Below are 7,549 nucleotides of genomic sequence, written 5' to 3' on the forward strand. Positions count from 1 at the left end.
AAATTCAACTTTCTCACTCCTAGCCTTGATGAATCAGTTTGCAGTTTGCTGGTGACCTTATGAAAACAGTGAAACCACAAGGGAATCACTATAGATATGATCTAGTTCCACCCCTCAGAAAGCAACAGCAAATTCTCTACTTGTTTTTCTATCATATCTTGCTCTATTTTGGAGCATTTCTCCTTTAAGGCAACCCAAGTTTTGACCTCCTTGGGCCTTTTATATGGAAAAAAAACAAGCAAAGTCAATGAGCTCAGACCATTGGATGTCCGAATGTCCTCTCCACCCGAAACTACACCGCATTGCGCCATTAGGGAATTGAAAAGGATTTAAATCCCTTTTATAGAGTGCTAATTTTTTCTAAAATGAAATTCCCTAATTGAAACTAATCACCTTTTGTTACGAGATATTTCTAATGGCATATTCCTAATGGCTTCATTTGGTTGCAAGTATAAGGGCAGGCTGGGAACTGAAATTGAAAGTTATGAATTATGATTTGTGTCATATTTGGTAATAATATATTTTTGGGCAAGAGAACGCTAATGGATCATGTGGTGCCTACACCAGGGCAAGAACCAACGAGAGCACACACAAGGGAATCAATAGGATTGGAATTTTTTATTTCATGGAGGGCAGGGTGGTACTTCTGCGCACTCCTATGTTTGGGCATAGGAGTCACGAGACCAGGTAGCATTCTTTTTCCTCTTTTTTTGAGATTTAATTTTTATTTTCTCTCTTAAAAATCTTAATAATTCTTTTGAAATCAAAGGAAGTTGGGTCATTTACAAAAGATTTGAAAATAACTAGACTCTCTGAGTTTATATTGACTCGGGTAAAAGGACCGATTCTTATTTGACTCAGACAATTCATGACCGAGTTTCGTCATTTTTTACCCTAGCCAAGTGTGCATGACTTTTCACCAGATTTTCCAAAATTTTGACTTGACTCGGGTGACTCGTCCGAATCAAAACCTAATTTTCCAACTATGAGGTGAAGTTACAACTTTTAACCATTCTTTATAACTTTAGATGGCAAAGCTGTGTGTTGACACTGTTTTTTATGTCACTTAAAGTGTGAAAGTAGATGGACATGGTTTAATTGCGCAAAGTTATCCAAGACTATTGGGATGACCTAAATATCTACCATATGGTAAAGATTGATTGTTTACCAAAAAAAAAATGGTAGAGATTGATTGAGGCTTAAATTGTAGACAAGTATATATAAGGTGTCTTGCTTACATGTTGACTTTCAATTCAAATAGAATTCACCAAGTGGCAAAGTAAAATTTGAAAATCAACAAGAGGGTACATGGAATGGATAGCTGAAACATACAAGATTAATCCATGAACATACATGGGTGAAAATATTTGATTGAATTTGGGTCTGCAATGTGATTGACACATGACTAATCCACAAAGTCAGTTTGCCAAAATCAATTGTCCACATGGCTAAAAAAATGATGGACCATCTTGAAAAGATAAGCTATTAATGATCCTATTTATAAATGATATATGCATTTTAAATAGTCTAAAGGTTCATATAAGCTTAACCAACACTATGTATAAAGATCCACCCTTTGTCTTCAAGGTTCAAGCAGGTTCCACCCCCCCCACCCCAAAAAAAAAAAATTACATAGAAGGGCCTCCTTACAAATTGATCGCGCCAATACTCAGATTTGGCCAATTCAAGTAGCTGATAGAGGCTCATATATTTTTTAGAAAAATCCTCAAATTCATCAAGATTGTTCAATTTAATTTTTGTCAAATTAAACTTAATGTCCTCGATAAGTTTGTATGGAGCATGAAAACCACAAAATTCTATTTTTATGATTTTCGTAAATTCGACTAAAATTTTTTCAAAATTAGTCTGCAAAACAATCAGGTTTGTTTTGGCAATTTTGCCTTAGTTAACACTAATGAATGAATAGTTCCTCAGTTCTTATAAATTCCATTGAGGGATCTTTTGAAGGATATGCTCATCAAATGAGGTGCATTCTAAAATATGAAACATGTCAAATTTAATAGGCATGTTCCCCTTGATACATCATGCTCCAGATGTGATTGTCAGATGGAGACGATAAGCCATATATTATTTGACAGTGATTTTGCAAGGGCGGTATGGTTTGGCAGCTCTTTGTCTTAGTACGTTCCTCAAAATCCAAAGTCCCATATTTGGATTCAGGAATGGGATTCTTTGTTTTCCTCTAATAAGAGCATCAGCCAAGATTCTTTCTCCTTTGCCTCCTTCATTTATTGGAGCATTTGGAAGGCCTAGAATGATCTTATTTTCAGCAAGAACAAATGGAGTTCGGAAGAAGTGGTAAAGCATGCGGAATGGTCTTCTTATGAATTTAATAAGGCAAAGACGGAGTCCACATCTTTCTTGTCTTCTCCTACATCCTTCGATGTAGGTTGGGAGCCACCTTCGGCTGGTTTTGTTAAGTTAAATTGCGATGCCATAATGGCTACATTATCCGGGATAATTTTGGTGCAAAAATATTTGTACTTTCAGATTATGTTGTATTCAATTCGGCAGTAGTGGCTGAAACTCTTGCAATCCGTGCGGGACTTCTTCATGCTAAATCAATGAGTTTGGATAACATTGTGGTGGAATCGGATAATTTGGAGGTTATTTCCACTCTTACAAATCCTAGAAGAACCGCTACTCGTCTTAGTATTGACCCAATTATCCAGGACATTATCATTGTAACAGTCTCTTTTCAGTCAGTTTTATTCTCTTGTATTTCCAAGACACGCAATAGTATTGTGGATAGTCTGGCAAAGAAGGCCCTATCAATTTCGTGTAAGACAGATTGACCGCATTTCATTCCTTGGCTTCATAAGCTAGTTGTTCAAGAGGCCTTGTGTAATCTATGAAACTCTAATGAATGAATCTTCTTACTACCAAAAAAAAAATTAATAGCTTATTTTGGTGCTTACAATCCCTCCATACCTTTAAACCGGCCACCCCTTCACAATCTGATTCCTACAAGAAAGGTGGGATTTCCTATCTTATTAGCCCTTTTGAGTGCTCCTTCTTTTCTTGTCCATAATATTACATAGAAGGATTCTTCTACTTGTTTTTTTTTTTTTTTAGTTGAGGATTCTTCTACTTGTTGAAGTATTTTATTCTTTATTCTAGTTTTCATGAGAAGAAAAGTTAGAGAGCCACTTAGAGGGGGGTTTTCCCCCCTAACTGGATTGACTGTTGGATGAGAAACACCCTTATTGGACTAGACATGTGTAGTTTTAGTCCCACCTATATTGTCTGGTCCATCATGTTACAACTTTTATTATTGTATTTTAACAGTTGAACTTAAACTTTTTCTAATATTAACAAAATTGGATTTCAATCAATTTTGAAGTATCTCTATGTTGTCATCCCTAATTGGATTGTAAGTTTATATAACCTTGCAAGCACTTTTAACATGCATCCCTTTTCGCTAATTTAGTTAGAAGTTAGAACTGAAATGAGGTAAACAAAATTAAAATAAAACAAAAATGCAATTTCCTCATTATTACTAAGAATAATTGTGCAAGAATTCAAAAGAATGCTATATATTGCAACTAAATTTTAATGCAGCAGGTTCCTCATGTTGCCATTATGGGAGAAATCTACACTCCACACCAATGGTGTCTTGGAAAAGGTATCATCTATAGGGATCCACATATTCAAAATAGGTGAGAGAAATAATAAAAAATCATGTGAGAGATAAAACTGCACATGGGCAGCGTCAATCTTTTCCCCAAATTTCAATTCACTTCTAAGCCAAAATATCATATAAAATGTTGGGAAGCAGTTTCTGTCCGGGAGTGTAGCCTACACCAGCACTCCCATGTGTCTATCTCTCTCCTCCTTAAAACAAGGGGGCAAAGCTATCTTTTCATATAGGGAGGAGAGAGATAGACTTATGGGAGTGCTGGCATAGGCCACACTCCTGGACAGAGTTCTTTTTCCCTAAAATGTTTTTGTGGCCCAGACTTATCTATTTGTGGGTTGTGTATGTTTATATCATTTTAATTTAATTATACTTTTAACTAAACACCTATATCAAAAGTTTCTTTCATGATTTTTTTTTTTGGATCAAGTTCTCTGTCTGAGAGTATAGCATACACTAGCACTCCCTGAGTCTATCTCTCTCATACCACAATGGGGCAGATATTTCATTTCATAAGGGGAAAAGAGAGTGAGAGACAAGGAGGCACTAGCGTACTACTTTTTTTTTTTGGTGAAAAGCAAACTTATTTATTGATGTGTGCCTCGCTCAAGGCTTCTGAATTACTGAGGGCAGAAAGCCAAGGAGTAGATAGAGGCCAACTTGTCTCGGCCGCACAAGACAAGGCCATCCTGGAGAGGGAGTCAGCAGTCTTGTTAGTCTCCCTCGAAATAAAAGAGAAGTTACAGATCCTAAAGTAGGAAGTTAAGTTCCTGATATCTTGAATGATAGTTAGAACTTCAATAGGAGGGGGCTTCCTACGGTCCTAGATGATATTGATGAGTTGTTGGGAATCCACCTCAGCTTCAATGTTCTCAATCCCTTCTGATATGCCATACAACAAACCAAGCTTAAGAGCCCTGGACTCTCCTTGAATATCAGATGTGACCACCGCAGGGGCAGAAATTGTATCTAGAGGGACTCCTCTATCATTTCTAATGATAGCACCCAAACCTCCCTTAGATCCTTTTACAGCAGCATCAATATTTAGTTTGTAGAAGCCTTGCCGAGGGCATTCCCATTTTTGGCCTTGCTATTGTTTAGGAATGTCATATGAGGGGAATGATGACTCTTCATAGAGCTGACATTCTTGAATTCTTCAAATGAGGACTCCGCCTGATGAATCACATCTCCAAGTGATCGACGATTTCCTTTGAAGACAAGTTCATTCCTAGCCTTCCAGAGCACCCAACAGACAAAGAGCACAAGACCCGTCACTTCCTTAGCATTCTTCTTATCCTCCGAAAACAAGGAGTTCCAACCTCTGATAAATTGGATCAGGCTAGGGCTATTTTGTTGGGGGGGGGAGGGAGAAAGTTTGCAACCGAACCAAATTGCTCTGGCAAAGCTATAATCCAAGAGAGTGTGGTCGATTGATTCAGTGGCTTCCCCACATCTAAGGCAACATGGATCAATGAGAATGTTTCTGCGACTAAGATATTTTCCTATGGCTAAGCCTCTAGCACAAGCCTTCCACATAAAATTCCTTACCTTAGGCAAAGTAAATCCTTACCAGATTTGTTTCCACACTTCTGTCGAGGGAGACTGGGAAGTTGTTGTGGTTGAAGAGGAGGCCTCATACCTCTCTTTGATGTTAGCTTGGTTACATAGGAAATGGTACCCAGATTTTTCCTAATAGATACCATTCTTTACTCCCCCCCACACTCTATGATCAGGCTGAGGGAAGACCCTACGGTTAATCGTCAAAATAGCTTCCATGTCCTCCTTATGAAAACCCTTATCTAGCAGGTCCTTGCGCCACGATCTGGAGGCCAGTTCAATAAGATCAGCCACTAGGTGTAATCCTTGGTGGTCATGCTGTGGGTGCAAGATTTTAAAAGTAGGGCTCGAGGGGATCCAACAATCCTCCCAAATCTTAATGCTTTCTCCAGTGCCCACGATCCATATAAGGTCAGGCATCAACCAGAACCTTTCTTCCTTCAATGATACTTCTCCAGTACCATGAGGGAGAAGCTCCCAACTTTGCTTCTAGGAACTTCGAGTTGGGAAAGTAAATTTGCTTCATAAATTTGCCCCAATGAGAATCAGGTTCTTGCCATAACCACCAAGCTAGCTTGCCTAATAGAGCATGGTTTTGTTTTGTTGATTCCCTGAACCCAAGACCTCCATTTTCTTTTGATCGACATAATCTTTTCTATGAGATCCAACGAATTATCTTCCTGGTTTTGTTTTGTTGATTCCCTGAACCCAAGACCTCCATTTTCTTTTGATCGACATAATCTTTTCTATGAGATCCAACGAATTATCTTCCTATCCTCCTTATCTCCCCAAAAGTAGTGTGTGGTCATCTTCCTCAGGCACTAGCATACTACACTCCCATATAGAGAACATTATCCCTATTTTTTCTTTCATTTTATTTTGCCTATGAAAACTTTAAATTTCACTGTCAGAGCCTAAGTGAGCCATCTAGAAAACCATTCTTTAAGGCCTGTGTGATTTTTGGGAAAAAGGTTCTCTGAATTGATGGGATATGGTACGCTAGCATCTTCGTATCTATCTCTCTCCTCATGTAAAATAACTTTGCTGCCCTCCAATGTAGGATACCATTTTATTGCACCTCATTGATGGTTTCTCTAAGCTACTTGTTCAGAGGACCCTCTCCCATGATTTTTATTTCTCAATTGCTTGTATTCTTTGGAAATAGTTTCAGAAACAAATTGTATTATTTTTAGAGCAGGAATAGAAATTGTTTGATCACCATTGTATACAAATTAAAAAATGGCTTTCACATTCCTATTCAAGAATATATATATATATATATATATATTATATTTCAGGGAAATTAAAGTTGCAGACTTGCGGCAATCATTAAGGAGGGAGAGAGAAAATTGGATTTGGATCCTCTCCAGCGTCGGGGGTTGCTGGGCATCACCCAGTGAGGCCCTCTCTAGCTGACACCTGTGCTGGAGAGGATCCAAGGGCTTCTCTCTCATGTGCTCTCCCAATTTCTCTCTCTCCAATCTTCGACCATTTTGTTTTAAAATTCAAAAACTATCAATTTTATTGTCTTTTTTTTATTCTTTATTAATTATTATTTGTTAAGGAGATAGTATAAAATATGGGATTGAATTTCTGTGTATATTATTGATATAATGGGCAATATATATACAAAAGAATGTGAGGGTCAATCACCCAACAAAGATGGAAAGAACCTAATATATTCCTAAGAATATGTTACAGGATCAATTATCCTAGTCAGGGGGTAGGTATGAAAACTCATATGGTAAGACTCCCCCTCAAGTTGGAGCGTGCAGGTTACAAACGCCCAACTTGGAGCTCAGGTGATGAAATGGTTCCCGGCCTAGTGACTTGGTGAAGAGGTCGGCCAGTTGATCAGAACTAGGAACCTTAGTAGGGCGAATACGGCATTGTTGGAGTTTCTCACGAACCACATGGCAGTCTATTCAATGTGGTTGGTGCGTTCATGAAAAACAGGATTAGAGGCTATATGAATGGTCGCCTGATTGTCACAATATAGAGGTGTGGGGGATGTAGGAGGAATCCCTAAGTCAGTCAACAAGGCAGTCAACCGAGATATCTCAGAAGTTGCAACGGCCATGGCCCGATACTCGGCCTCCGCAGAGGAACGTGACACAATAGTTTGCTTCTTTGTCTTCCATGAAATGGGGCTAGAACCCAGTAGGATGCAGTAGCCAGTCATGGACCAGCGAGTCATAGGACACATGGCCCAATCAGAATCACAGTACCCATAGAGCTAGAGCGAAGTAGCCGAAGAAAAAAATATGCCTTGCCCGGGTGATGCTTTCAAAAAATGGAGCAATCGATGCGCAGCATCCAAATGTGATTGGCGGG

Source organism: Telopea speciosissima, chromosome 7 (genome assembly GCF_018873765.1).
Source record: "Telopea speciosissima isolate NSW1024214 ecotype Mountain lineage chromosome 7, Tspe_v1, whole genome shotgun sequence".
In the NCBI taxonomy this organism is placed as follows: Eukaryota; Viridiplantae; Streptophyta; class Magnoliopsida; order Proteales; family Proteaceae; genus Telopea; species Telopea speciosissima.